The following is a 12,910-nucleotide window of genomic DNA, read 5'->3' on the forward strand; positions in this document are numbered from 1 at the left end:
ACCAAGCCGATCCAACGGTGCGGATCTCTCACCCATAACCCCCATTACCCGACCCGTTACCCGAACCAATTCTGACCCCTACTAAGCCAAATGACGACGTTTCGTTTAAACCTTCAGATCCAAGCCGTCCATCTCGCCTCATCCAACGGTTGAAATCAATCCACCCATTCCATATATAAGCCTCCTACCACACCCTGCCCCCTATCCAATACCCCAGCTTCCGTCTTCACCTCCTTCCCCACGAAACCCTAGCCGCCCCCTTATCCCTCGCCATTAATTCCGGCGGCATGAACGCCGGTGACCTTCACCTTAACACCCTAGGACCACCTTGACGCCCTGAACATGGATCCACCAACCGTTCAGCTCGAATCTCATCCCACCTTCTCGAATCTTCATTTGAAGATTCGAGTCAAAACTCGATCGATCTGCCCTAAATTCATACCAGACAGTCCCCGGACCCCCCTCGTAACCAAATCATGCTTGGTTTGGTCCAAATCTAACCACGGAAGCCCAAATCCCAAATCTACCATCCACGAACCCTAGAAACCCCAAGCCTGGTCCGTGCCTGCTTAAACCAAGAGATTAAGGTCTAATGGACCTTAATCGAAGTGTTTCTCATCTGAGAAACACTTCGATTAAAGTCCGTTCAGCCTTAAGGAGGATCTGTTCAAAACACAAGTGGATTTTTTCTGATTTGTTCTTTTAAAGCTTTAAGGTGAGTTAATTTTCTTTTCTTTATTTCAGTTCGTATATTTGTGTATTGTTAAAAGTCCGTCCGTATGGCCAAACGTTTTGTTTTGTGTTTTTGAACTGATATTGTCCACCTTGATCGGACCTCTGTATTCGGTCAAGTCTTTTTTCGTAATGTATGTGTGTAAACGTATGTTCAATTGAATTCGTAATTGGTCATTTCAATTAGCTCCCGAGGTCATTTCTGTGTTGACATTGCAATCTGAACCCCTTGTGTGATACTCTTAGATTTCTGATCTTTGGCTAGAATTGTACATGTTATGATTAGTATAGTCGAGTCGACAAATATCGTCAATTAATTTCAGTAGTTCAAATGTTAACAATTGAATCTGTTGCCTGCTGCAATTTTGTTTGAATCAAAGTAAGAATCAAGTATGGTTACTTATAGTTGCTGTATTTGAATCTGAAAATAAAAGGGTAGATTGTTAGCTGCAATCTGAGTTGGAGGGCATGTGCACTTGTGCACAACATGTGCATAAAGGCCCTTTTTGGATTAAAATAGTTTGACAGCATATGTTGTCAGATTATATTCCTGTTGCCTATGTCTGCTTTTAGTTAATAAAATGGGAAAGAGGACTGTCAGGGAATGTCATGGGAGGGTTTTATTTTAGGTGATTAAGTGGAAAAAGAAAACAGATCACATGGGAGGGTTGTATACTTAAGGTTTTGAGTGGAAACTGAAAAAGAGGACAGCACATGGGAGGGGTTTTTCTGATTGATTAACAGGCTGTTTAAATGGCCTGATGTTAGGCTATAAAAGGGGGGAACTTCCATTAGAAGGGGGGACTGAACATTTGAGAGCTGAAGTTCTGGGAAAGAGATACACACATACAGAAAGAGAGAGATACACATAAAACACTGGGACTGAACATTTGAGAGCTGAAGTTCTGGGAAAGAGATACATACATACAGAAAGAGAGAGATACACATAAAACACTGGGACTGAACATTTGAGAACTGAAGTTCTGAAAGACAGAAAACTGGAAAAGAATTCTTTCTGATAACTCAAGTAGATTTCAAAACTGAAAATTGGCACTGGATTTTGAAAAGAAAAGAGATAGTGAGAGGAAAAATAGAGAGACTTATACAGACACACCTACGAGAGAGAAAAACATACAGAAAATCAGAAACTGTTTCTTCCTACTGTTTGTTTGATTCTCAGTTTGTTCAACCTGTTCGATCAACTCTGTTTTCTTTCGAGTATCGGCTAAGTTTATTGGTTGATTCGCATTGTTTGTTTCTCCTGGATTTGGTCTGTCTTGGAACATTGTTTCTACTGCATTGTTTGTTGCTGTCATTTTTGCCAATTTTTCCATCGGCTATAGTTGTATCTCGCACTGGGATTTGTCCTTAGTTGTTACCTGCTGTTATTGCTGCTGTTACTGCTGTTGTTTGGTATCGCTCCTATTGCTACTGACTTCCTTGCTTCTTCCATTACATTCAACTCCCAGGTACACATTTCGAATCCCCACATTGGTATAACTAATGGTAACAATGGAAAGCATGAATTGAAAGACCATGGAGAAGTTATAATCATCTGTTTTGTTTTACTCACAGCCCTTTAAATATTGTTAAGTTATATGGGTTTTAGTCTGCAGTTCAATAGAGAATGTATCATTGATTGTAACAATGGAAAGCATGAATTGAAAAACCATAGAGAAGTTGTAATTATCTATTGTTTTACTTACAGCCTTTTCATAAATATTGTCAAGTTTGTGTAAATTCTAGTTTATAGTTCAATAGGGAAGTACATTAGCAAGTTTGTATTTGATTGAAGCTTGTGCTGAGATAAACCACAATATAAGATTCCTTTAATAGTATGCAGGATGTAACTATAATTCATGGAATCTGCAACCATTAGTATAGTTGTTAATTCAAACTCGTTCTTCAGCCTGTTTCGAATATATAGGTTGGACGGTTCCTTTAATCTCGCCAGAAATGCAATACAGTTTTTAGACTCTCGAGTTGAAATTTCATTACGCATGTTTAAGATGAGTTTGAGTACCTTAGGTAGCATCCTCTAATAAGGAATTCTATCGATCATGTTTAAATGAATTAATTTAGATTTAGCTTAAAGAGTGTTCGAACTAAGCATAGCATTTCATCAATCTCGTATGTAATTTTTTTAATTAAAAGCATGTTCCATGAGATACAACATTCTTCACCTTGCAAGCAGATAATTAATAAGAGGTCAGGATTAGCAAAGCAGGCCATTTAATCAACATACGTTTTCTTTATTTTATTGTTAGAGACGAACATAATAGAAATGTAATAGCTTTAGGATATCCCTTCTAAAATAATGAGATGAGCCTCGCCAAATAAAAGTGCAAATTGCGGGGCCCTCAACAATTAATCATAATAAATGCTTAGAATTTGGGATAGACCGTTCAGTAAAGTTCACTGCCTTTCCCAAAGATAACAACGCGTTAGACTCTTTAGGCGCGACCCAATTAAAATTACATCCTTAAACTCGGGTGCACATTGATGTGACCCAAATCCAAATCTCAATGGCGTCAAACTGTATTAATAACCACGGGTGCATTGATTGTGACGTGGTTCGAGATGCATTTTCACGACGTTACAATTCTATAAAAAATAAATGATAATTGTAAAAGCGGTTTAAACTTAATAAAAGCACGTAAGTCATAACATATATTGAAATCAGATATTTAGCCTTTATAACAATTTAAGCGACCGTGCTAGAACCACGGGATTCGAGGGTGCCTAACACCTTCCCTAGTGTCAACAGAATTCCTTACTTAGAATTTCTGGTTCGCAGACTTCATTTAGAAAAGTCGAAAATTTCCTCGATTTGGGATTCAAGATAAACCGGTGACTTGGGATACCAAAAACCAAACCTTTCCCAAGTGGCGACTCCGAATTAAATAAATAATCCCATTTCGAATATTGTCACTTAAATCGGAAAAACTCCCCTCGCGCATCTAACCCTTCGGGGGCGGGCGCGCAAAAAGGAGGTGTGACAGCTCTGGCGACTCTGCTGGGGACAGTTCCCAGTCTTTGCCCCTCTTTGTTCGGAAACACGAAGGGTTTTCGTGCAAAGACTAAGTATTTATGGATTGGTTACGAGTTCCTTATTGTTTCGCAGTAAATTCTAATTTTCCCTTATGCCTTTCTCTTAATTTACTATTGGTAGTGATATTCCCCCACAGCATGTCCCCCCTTCCATCTTTACTTGTTTATTCCTGTTTTATTTTTCGCTGCATATTATACAACTGCACAGGTTTATCTGGTAGTCTGGTCCTAGCCTCGTCACTACTTCGCCAGGGTTAGACCAGACACTTACCAGCACATGGGTCGGTTGTGCCGATACTACACTCTGCACTATGTGCAAATCCCGGAGCGGCAGCTTTTGGACCGTAGCTTTGGGTGATTGCCTTCAGTCCAGTTAGAGATCCCGAGGTAGTCCTGCAGGCGTCCGTAGGCCCGGCGTTCTCTTCTATCTTCATATGTATTTTGTTTTCATTTACTTCAGAGACAGATTGTACCTTTCTTTCCAGACATTTGTATGTAGTACTCGTAGTTGGTCTGTGATAGTGTGACACCGGATTTCGGATAGAGATATATGTTGGTATTGTCGTACTGGTTTTGGCTAAGTTATCAGATTACGTCTTTCGCTTGTATTTATTTATCGTTAATATTTCACTGTTGATCGCATGCTAATTTAAATTGTTAAAAATGGCTAAATAAAAGAGTGAGTGATTCTATAATACGCGACTTGCCTAGCTTTCATGAGTAGGCATTATCACAACTCTCGAGGATGGAATATTCGGGTCGTGACAGTTTTGCTTATAAGAAGAGATAAAAATACAAACTATTTTAGACATATAGTTTGGAATTTTATATTTCAAGTTTAGGAAATATTTTTGATATTCTCGTCTTTAGCGTGCTTCTCCAAACCACTTGAACTGTAATTATTTTCAAGAAAATGATAAAATGAATATGAGACGAGGATAACCATACCTTGATATACGGGGACTCATGGGAAATTGTGTTGTATTTATATTGTGATTATCCAAATTTCTAGAAATTATTTTAATATAACGTAAACTCTTTTTCTTTAACCATTATGATATGTTGGTGAAATTGTGTTGGATTTATATTGTGGTTATCCAAATTTCTAGAAATTATTTTAATATAACGTAAACTCTTTTTCTTTAACCATTCTGATGTGTTGGTGTTCGTCAATTCAATTAATTTGAATTCATATCATATATTCCTTTCATTTTAATTGAAATAATGTAGTTAGATTTGACACAAAATTTTAAAAAAAATTAAAGTATGTTTCCTAAATATTTAAGGGGCGAAAACTTTGTGAGATCATGATATTTTTATGGTTAAGAATAAAGTACAGTAGATAAAACAAAAAATTTAAAGTTAAATTATTTTTAAATAAAAATATTTTATTCTTTTAGGAACAAACTAATAAAAAAGTATGTCATTTAAAAAAAATAAAAAGTATAAACTCGAAATCTTAAATTAAAAAATAAATTTCATTACTATTTTTTATTTTTTTAATATATATAAAAATATGCTAGCAAACAAACTTGTTTCATAACACGTGTAGAGAGATGGGCCGGTGAGAGCCAGGAGTCTAGTGCCCCTTATTTGAACCTTTTATTGGGTCCATACACAAGGAGAAGTGCACGAATACTCGATTTTGGGGTCACTATTTAAGTTATATTTCAAGTTAATTTTTTATTTTTGCAAATATTTCCACTTCGAAATGCACTTTAGAATTCGCATGCAATAGGTTCGGAATTAGCATACGAAGTTATAAATTCGGAGTTCAGAATCGAATCTGAAGTTCTTCTATCGGTTCAAAACGTAATTTCGTATCCGATCTGAAATTCTTCTATTGTTTCAAAGCGCAATTCAGAATTCGATTTGAAGTTTTAATCGTCTCAAAGTACAACTTTAGAAGCGGATTTGAAGTTCTTACCACTTCAAGGTGCAACTTTAGAATCTGGATCTGAAGTTCTTATCACTTTAAAGTGCAACTTCAGAATCAGGATCTGAAATTCTTCTATCGCAAGTGCAAACTTAAGAATCGATATCTGGAGTTTATGGACAATGTTTTGTTATCCAGTTTTGGCTTTGTAGATGGACCATGGTATTTTCATATGACTTCATGGCGGAACTCGAGACTGGTTTCAGGTGGTTTCCTTCCAGATATTTTTCTCAGCAAGTCATCCCTCTCCCTAATCTCCATAACTGAGGAGTATCGGTACAGTTTGTTAGGATCGAAACAATCAGGTGTCATGCGGAAGCTAGTAAAGCAACACTTGAACGACAATAAATCAGACAACAGAAGAGAAATATACCGAAAGAGACACAAACATTTAATATGATTCGGTCAATTGACTCACCGTCTATGGCGGAGATGAGCAATCCGATATATAAAAGAGAGTACAAATTATCGAGAGAACAACCTCACAAAGAGGCAAACACAAGTGGCACACTAACACTTGTCCCGAAAAGTTATCCCCTAAACAAGATTCTCAAACCTCATATGGCTACATTGTGGATGCTGCTAAATGAGAATGAATGATTCTCAATTCATAGAAGTCTAAAATCTTTTCCTCCAAGAAAAAAGACTAGCCAAATATGAGAGATCTATAAGTTCATCCTTCTAAAAGAAAACCCAATTATGATAAATATGTTATCATTTCTTTCAAAATATAAAAAAAATTAAATATGGTAAAAAAAAAAATAGACAAATACCTAGCTCTACTCACCCGGTAGGCGTAGAAGAATTTGAAGTACTTACATAGGGTACCAGTTAAATTTTTTAGAAAAAATCGGTACAGGTTAAATTTGGACGAGCAAATAGAATGCAAAGTAAAATTTGTACCATACAGAAGTTACTTTCCTCTAACTTTAGGAAAATATTATCTCTAAGAAAATAACTTGTAACCGTGAGATGGCAATATTTATATTCTTTTTATTATCATATTAAGTTGACCTATGGTATTTCGAGTTTAATCGGATAAATAAATAACACCAGTAGCTAGTACAAGATTATAAATTTTCTTAATAAATTCTACTAGATAGGTCGTGAACTCGTGGTTTTTGAACCATTTGAGCCGAGTATTTTTTTCATGTTAAAACTTGTATTCTTTACTTATCTGCATTTAGTTTACTACTCTTATACAACATAAGTTAAAGAATCAAGATTTATTGGCAAACTCTATGTAGCACTCATTCTAACAGTTTACATCATAAAATAATAGCTTGGCCAGTTCTCGGTATGGCCAGAAAAATAAGTTCTAGGTATGGAATTATGTGACCGAACGCTAACCTCGGAAACATGAAAAGATGGAAGTTCTTTACATTCGCCATTATATGAAATGCAAGGTTCAAAACCTATAGTCGTCCTTTAAGATTGTTTTGTTTCTCACTCCGTTTTTGGTATTCTTGGAGCTCGATTAATCCAAATTCGCTTAAGACTTATTTAAAGAAAAAACGTTCTCTATCAGAATTGTTTTTCTATTTCCAGGACTTAATTTGAAAGATCTGATTAAGGGTGAGAAAAATCATATTCTTCCTACCACAATCCTATAAGATTTAATACCTAATGATCTGATGATCATGTCGAAACTTAAGGTGTGAAAAAACTGGTAGCTGTTGCTTCAAATATATCATACATAAAGCCGGCTAGATATTTTCTTGGTCGTGAGATCTTTCATATCTTGCTTGGCCAATGAAAAGCAGTTGAGGGTTGGAACCAAAAAATGAAGGGGTATTATTATTTTTAGCCCGCATCAGAAATTATTTATATTTGATAACCAAAAAAGTATAAAATTTATAAAATAATTTTTATATTATTTATATATATATATATATATATATATATATATATATATATATATATATTCGACTATTATTTTGAGAACGGCTATACAGTTATTTTCCAAAAATTAAAAAGAAGTTGAAGGCCCTGTGGTTGGTAGCATTATTGATTGTACGATGAAAAAGGCAGTTTGTCGGATTTAAAGTGCAATTCTACGATTTAAAAGGTCAGTTTGTCGGTTTGTGAATTTAGTTTGTCAAAAGGAATCAATTAGGGGTGGGCATAAAATCCGAAAAACCGAATTCCGAACCGAACCAAATTAATTTGGTATTTCGGTTTCGGTTTTTTCGATTTTTCGGTCTAATTCGGTAATGAATTTTCGGTATTTCGGTTCGGTTTTCGGTTTTATAATTCTACAATTTTGATAAACCGAAATACCGAAAATATTCAAGCTACTAAGCCCAATTATAGGCCCATGCGGCCAGACCATGCCCCATCGCCCATCCCCAGCGTCCCACTCCCACCCAGGCCCCGCTCCCTCAACTCCCAACCCAAGCCCAATCAATTACCCAAGTCAGACTCAGTTAATAGTTAATACCCAACCCAAGACCCAAGTCTTGAATCAAATTAGGCATTCTCAATTTCTCATCAAAGTAGGGCATAAGGCATTAGCCATTAGGGCTTGCTTAATGCTTACTGCTTCAGACTTCACTCTTCACTCTTCAGTGCTTAAGACTGTAGGAGATATCATCGAGAAGAAGAAGACGAGAATCGAGTCATCGACTGGACGACTGCGAGTCTAGGATATCACTTATCAGTCTGCGAGTCTAGACGAGAATCGACTGCTTAGGATATCAGTCTACGTTTTGTAAGTCTCATCTCATCTTCACCGGTCTACGAGTTTTGAGTTTCCGCATGGGCCTATAAAAGTATAAATTATAATGGTCTGATTTTCTGCATCAAACGAAGTATACTGTTCCAGTGTAGGAAAATATCATAGGCGGCGATTTCCAGCTCGATTCGATTCCTCACTCCTCACAAATTCCGGGCAAACGAAGTGTCGAAGACGCTGATGTCCTGTTCCAGTGTTCCGAGCTCGATTCAATTTCAATTTCAAAGGTATGTTTCGCTTTCTTTTGGTTGTACTGCTGATTGAATGAACTGGTGTTCCGAGCTTTTCCCTTTAGTAGGAAAATATTATCTGTATCACGTTCATGCTGTTTAATTCATTTGCTTGTATAATAAGAGTTGTGAGTACACGACTATGTGTTAGGCTTACCATATGATTACTTTGCTTAGGTCTGATTTTTAGAACTTTACCATATGAGCAGAGCAACTAACAATAGCAGACTGCTCTCTTTGAAAACCATGAAATACAGTATCTTCTATTATGTTGTCTTCTAGAATTTCAAGAAAAGATTTAGTCACTCTCTTATTCTTTAACCCAGGATCATTTGTTGAACAATAGTCATTGAAACCTTTTATGTAGATTTTGGTTTCAAAATAACTGTTACTGGGAATTTATGTTTATATTTGTTTAATTTTGTAGGGTAGCAAGGTAGTTAATTTGTTGATTGTTACTGATAGCTAGGTAGTTAATTTGTTGATTGTTCATTTATATTTATATTTGTTTAATTTTGTATAGATGGAAGATACAAGTAAAGTAAGTGATGTTGGTTCTAGTGAAAGTTTACCTATTACGGTAGATAGTAACACCAACACCATTGATACTCAAGATTCCAAGAAAAGGAAAGCAATGCAACCTAGGTCTGACGTTTGGAACCATTTTGATAAATTTGAGGTTAATGGGGTTGGGAAAGCACGGTGTCGATATTGTAAACAAGCTTATGCTGCTAATTCATCTAAGAATGGAACAACAGGATTGAAGAATCATTTGCTTAGATGCAAAGAATACCCACTTAAAATTGCAGAAGATAATAGTCAAACAAAGATAAATTTTCAATTGTGCCAAAATGATGAAGGATCAATTTGGAAATTTGATCAAAAAGTGGTTAGGAGGGCCTTAATTGAGATGATAGTTACTGATGAACTACCATTTAGCTTTGTAGAAAATGAAGGCTTTATGAAGTTTATGAGAAAAACTCAACCACTATTTCGTCTTCCTTCTCGTAGAACAATAACAAGGAATTGTTATGAAGTTTACGGTGAATTGAGGCAAAATCTAAGAAGTTCTTTTAGAGAAGCACAACCAAAAATTTGCCTAACAACAGACACTTGGACTTCATTACAAAGAATAAATTATATGTGTTTGACAACCCACTTCATTGATAGGGATTGGAAGTTGCATAAAAGAATACTTAATTTTTGCCCTATCACTAGTCATAAGGGTGAAGAGATGGCTAAAGCTATTAGGGATTGTTTGCTTGAATGGAAATTAGACAAGGTTTTCACTATTACTGTGGACAATGCTTCTTCAAATGATGTCACTGTTAAAGAATTGTCTAAATAGTTAGATATGCGGAAAATTAATATGATGAGTGGTAAACATCTTCATGTGAGATGCATGGCTCATATACTAAATCTAATTGTGCAAGATGGTTTGAAAGAACTTGATGCTTCTGTGACACGTGTTAGAAATATTGTGAGGTATGTGAGATCTTCGCCTGCAAGGACCTTAAAGTTTAAACAGTGTTGTGCACATGTAAAGGTAGAATGTACCAAAACGTTGTGTTTGGATGTTCCTACCAGGTGGAATTCCACCTATTTGATGTTGGATATAACACAACATTTTGAAAAAGCCTTTGACAAGTTGCATCTTTTTGATGATGGATTTTCTGCATATCAATGTTCTCATCTTTGTGAAGATGGTGGTAATGCAGGTCCTCTTGAATCTGATGATTGGGTGAATGTGAGGAATGTGATAGAGTTTCTTGCACGATTTCACGAGCTAACTAAAAAAGTTTCAGGTTCACGTTATGTCACTTGTAATTCTCATTTTGAGGATGTATCTGAACTTTATTGTCATTTGAAAATGTGTTTAGCTAGTGAGGATGAGCATTTGAGAAAAATGGCTCAGCAAATGCAAGAAAAGTTCAAGAAGTATTGGGGTGAGCCTGAAAAGATGAATAAAATGATTTTTATTGCTCCCGTCTTGGATCCACGTAACAAATTTGAATATGTTGAGGGAGCACTTGAAGAACTTTTTGGGGAGGAAAAGGGGAAGAAAATAAATGCTGAGGTGTATGCTTATATGAATTCTTTGTTTGGAGAGTATCTAAAAAAGTATTCAACCGAATCTTGTCCTCAATCTCCATCTAGTTCTACTTCATCTAACAACACATCTAATACACCTAGTGGGAGTGTAATAAGTGCATCAAAAATAAGGACTAAGCTTAGCTTGAAGAAACAAAAGGAAGACAATGGAAATGGGGGTGCTAAATCGGAGTTGGATAAATACATTAGTGAAGAACAAGAGCCTTATAGTGAAGAACTTGATATCTTAAGTTGGTGGAAAACACATGCTCCCAGATTTCCTATTCTTTCGGAGTTGGCTCGTGATGTGTTGGCAATTCCAATTTTTAGTGTGGCGTCGGAATGCGTGTTTAGCACTGGTGGCCGTATTCTTGATTCATTTAGGAGTTCATTGACTCCTAAATGTGTGCAAGCTCTTATTTGTCTTCAAGATTGGCTTAGAGAAGAATCCTATTAATGTTGAAGAAGACTTGAAGTATCTTGAGGAAATCGAGCTTGGTAAGCTTTAATATTTTGTGTGTATTTTAATTCAAAATAATATATCATGCTTTTTCTTTTGTATGACATATTTGGTCGTATTATCTTTAGATATGGAAAATAATGGAAGCACTACTAGCATTGTTTGATGTATAGTTGCAACTTGCATCTTGAGTGGTAAGTTTAATACTCTATTTGTTTGGTGATAATGATATACTTAATATTTTGTAGTTTTGTTTTATTATCATCAAACTATAATATTTTAACTTATGATTTATATTTTTTTTAGGTTCAAGTGCAATCATGCCCCGTGCTACTGCTCAACGCCCCGTGCTACTGCTCAAGAGTCAAGACTGTTTGTTGAGGGATGCCCTCTCTATTTTTGTTGCACTATATTTAACTGTTTAAGTGTTAAGACTGTGCAGACTTGCAGTTGGCCAGTTGCAGTGTTGCACTGTGTTTAAGTGTTAATACTTAAGAGTTAAGACTGTTTTTGTTGGACTGTGTTTAACTTGTTTAACTGTGTTTAAGTTGTTGGACTTGTTGGACTGTGTTAAGTGTTTAACTGTGTTTAAGTTGTTTAATATAGTTGTGTAATGTGCATTGTGCAGTTGGCCAGCTTTTGCAACTGCAGATGTTATTCTGCAACTGCAGATGTTATTCTTGTGCAGTAATATAGTTGTGCAACTGCAGATGTTATTCTTGTTTCAGGCTTTCAGCCATGTGCAGTTGTGCACGTTCACGTTGTGGTTGTGCACTTGTGCAGTTGTTTTACAGTTTTAGAGTGAAAATTATAGTGTCAAATTAGAGTGAAAATTACAGTGTTGGTGTTTCAGCCATGTGCACGTTCTTGTTAACTTATTATAGTGTTATATATCGAAAAACATTCTTTTAGAGTGAATTTCAATTGTGTTGTGCATGTCCACTGTTAGCACTTAGCACTTAGCATTGATTGTTCATTGATTGTTAAAAATCGAAACCGTACCGAACCAAAATAAGAAATACCGAACCGTACCGAAATAACTTGGTACGGTATTTGGTATACACAATCGATAAACCGAATACCGAAATACCGAACCGAAATTCTAAAAACCGAACCGAAATACCGAACGCTCACCCCTAGAATCAATACCCTATTGCAGTGTTTTAAAAGGCGGGACGTTTTACATATGTCTAAGCAAGACGTAAGCCCCGAAGCACGGAGCGTAAGCCCATAAGTATTTAATTTTTAATATTTTATAAAATAATATAATTACAGTAAATATTTATAAACATGTAAAATTGCATAAAAAATAAATAAAACTATATGAAATATATATATATATATATATATATATATATATATATATATATATATATATATGTGTGTGTGTGTGTGTGTGTGTGTGTGTGTGCTCCATCCCCACAAAAAATAAGTCAAAACAATCTATTATACGCTACTTAGAAGCACAGGTAACTGGAGTTGACAAGAATAAAGTTTTCTACATGGAGGAACAAAAAGGATGACTAACTTACAATTTGAACTTTGAACTTGCTGCTATGAAGAAGAATGAAGTTCTCTTTGTATTTGTAAAAGAAAAATGAATATTCATTGATTTTGGGAGATACTAGCAAACTAGCAGACAAAATAAAAAATTGGGAAAAACCATGAATTAAGGC

At 35.7% G+C, this 12,910-nt stretch overlaps 1 long non-coding RNA gene across 1 annotated transcript; it reads left to right on the forward strand.

Moving 5' to 3' along the window:
• The first annotated feature begins 8,628 nt into the window (after positions 1 to 8,628).
• LOC142170599 (uncharacterized) lies at positions 8,629 to 11,578 on the forward strand. The gene is made up of 3 exons (XR_012699864.1): positions 8,629 to 8,680; positions 11,363 to 11,428; positions 11,541 to 11,578. It is a non-coding gene; the product is annotated as an uncharacterized LOC142170599 (long non-coding RNA).
• The last annotated feature ends 1,332 nt before the right edge of the window (positions 11,579 to 12,910 follow it).

Source organism: Nicotiana tabacum, chromosome 16 (assembly GCF_000715075.1).
Source record: "Nicotiana tabacum cultivar K326 chromosome 16, ASM71507v2, whole genome shotgun sequence".
Taxonomy (NCBI): domain Eukaryota; kingdom Viridiplantae; phylum Streptophyta; class Magnoliopsida; order Solanales; family Solanaceae; genus Nicotiana; species Nicotiana tabacum.